A 2,139-nucleotide genomic window follows, 5' to 3' on the forward strand; every position below is an offset into this window, starting at 1 on the left:
CACGCTATAAAGGAACGATACCAATTCTTCTTTGAGCCACCTAACTGAAGGAAGGTTTTCGATGGTGTCTTTGAAGGCATGAAGTTTCTAGGCAAGAGAAATCGCCAATTCACACTCGTTCACACTATAGAGTGAGAAAGAACCAAACCATCTGACAAGTTGACAACAACTGTCTGGAAAATGTGAAAATTAGCAAAGCGCATGCGCGAAGAGGTGTGGCATAACATCATGGCCAAAGCTTACTGCAAAGAAAGATTCTTCTTTCTAGATCCTCTTTCATAGCTGGCTGTTAGTAGATCTTCAAGACTCGGAGCTAAGAGAAGGAAAGAGAACCATTTAGGTAATGTGTCTACTGACAGTGCGGTAGCTCTACCTGCGGATGACACTAGTGAGCCGCCGCCAGGTGCCATGGACAGTGAACCTGTTGAGAATTATGGACTGGATGAGTCGTCTTTGGAGCAGTTGAATGCTGAGGGCAATGTGGATTTAACGATCTTGTCTCAGACTGCAGAGAGCGAGTAGATGATGTAAGGCAAGAGGTTGAGAATGATCCGGCATTAATCGAAGAAGCTGAAGTTTCTCTTACAGACTTTGAAGATAATAGGGATGATGATCAAGATTTAGATAAAGATGACAATTTAGATGTAAATAATGATCAATTTCCAAACTCTATGAAGGTTCAAAGCTCACTATTAAATCAAGTTGTGTACTGATGTTGCAATTCAAAATGAGACATCAATTGACTGAACAAGCACTGGCTGACCTACTTTATCTTGTAAAACTGCATTGTCCTCAACCTAAACACTGTATATCTTCACCATTTTTTTTAAAAAGAGCTCTGTGGCCTTCACTACCCATCTATTCCTGACTACTTTTGTAGTGCATGTTATGACACCTTAGAAACTGACACTATAGCGGTCTGTTCTAACTGCAATACTATTTTAACTGCTAAAGGATCTGTGTCATCATTTATTGAAATTCCTCTTGATTTGCAATTACAAACAATTCTCGAGCGTAAGTATAATATTGTATTCCAATAATGTACATGTATATGCATTCACTTATGGGTGACACAACAATTGCCACTTTACTTGAGTATAAATCATTGATTAAGAGCAGAAGTCATGATACAAGTTATAGAGATGTGCACGATGGGGAAGTATATAAGGAAAATCTCACAAACGGATTTCTTGCCTATGAAAATCACATTTCGTTCACCCTTAATACAGATGGAATCCCAGTATTTCATTCATCTGGATTATCTTTTTGCCTGTATTTTGTACATCTCAGAATGAATGTTCTACAAATAAACAAAAAATAAAACAAATAAATAATTTTTAAAAATAAATATAATTACAAGTATACCTCCATTGCTATTTGAAACCCATAGAAACACCTAGCTTCAGTTACCTGTACCTCAGAGCTAAACCTCTCGACCTAACAGGACAAGAATAAAAATAATTATTAATTAATTAATTAATAATAATAATCATACCAGGTTTTCATTGACAATTCCATCACTAGCGGCAAAGAATGCTAACACGTGTTTAATGAAATAACGCTCCTCCTCCTAATTAATAATAATTAATTAATTAATAATTAATTATCATTAATGAGCTTCCATATAGAATGAGGTTTACATTTAACAAAACCCATAGTGACTTATACTGATGTGTATTAATATTGTAGAATATCAAGAGGATATTATAATATTGGCTGGACTTTGGTATGGTCCTACGAAACCTGATATGTCACATTTTTTAAAGCCTACAATGCACTCAATAAAGTACATTTATACTCAAGGTCAGTATCACACATTAAATGAAGTCAATGAATGTTATCACTTAACATGTAGGTCTTCAAGTCTCACCTTCTTTAATAAACAGTTTTGTTTGTCGAGCTACACTTCTTTGTGTCACTTGTGATTTGCCAGCAAAAGCTTTAGTGATGAATTGCATGCAATATAATGGATTTTATGGTTGTTGTCACTGCTTGCAGCCAGGTAATAAATATTGTAGTATTGTCTTAACTACTATTTTATTGAATTGTGTTAAATGATTAACTCAAAAATGTTTATTGGTGTATTATGAGAAACTTTTCGAATTGGGCCAAATAGCTGCATTCATATATATCCATATA

General features: G+C 35.0%; 1 long non-coding RNA gene across 1 annotated transcript; it reads right to left on the minus strand.

The window, feature by feature from the left end:
* Nucleotides 1-1,228: 1,228 nt before the first annotated feature.
* LOC109580174 (uncharacterized) lies at nt 1,229-1,579 on the minus strand. Its single transcript, XR_002184103.1, has 3 exons — nt 1,496-1,579; nt 1,366-1,437; nt 1,229-1,300 (listed from the first exon to the last, which is right to left on the minus strand). It is a non-coding gene; the product is annotated as an uncharacterized LOC109580174 (long non-coding RNA).
* Between the last annotated feature and the right edge of the window lie 560 nt (nt 1,580-2,139).

Source organism: Amphimedon queenslandica, unplaced genomic scaffold (genome assembly GCF_000090795.2).
Source record: "Amphimedon queenslandica unplaced genomic scaffold, v1.1 AMPQUscaffold_13502, whole genome shotgun sequence".
Lineage (NCBI taxonomy): Eukaryota > Metazoa > Porifera > Demospongiae > Haplosclerida > Niphatidae > Amphimedon > Amphimedon queenslandica.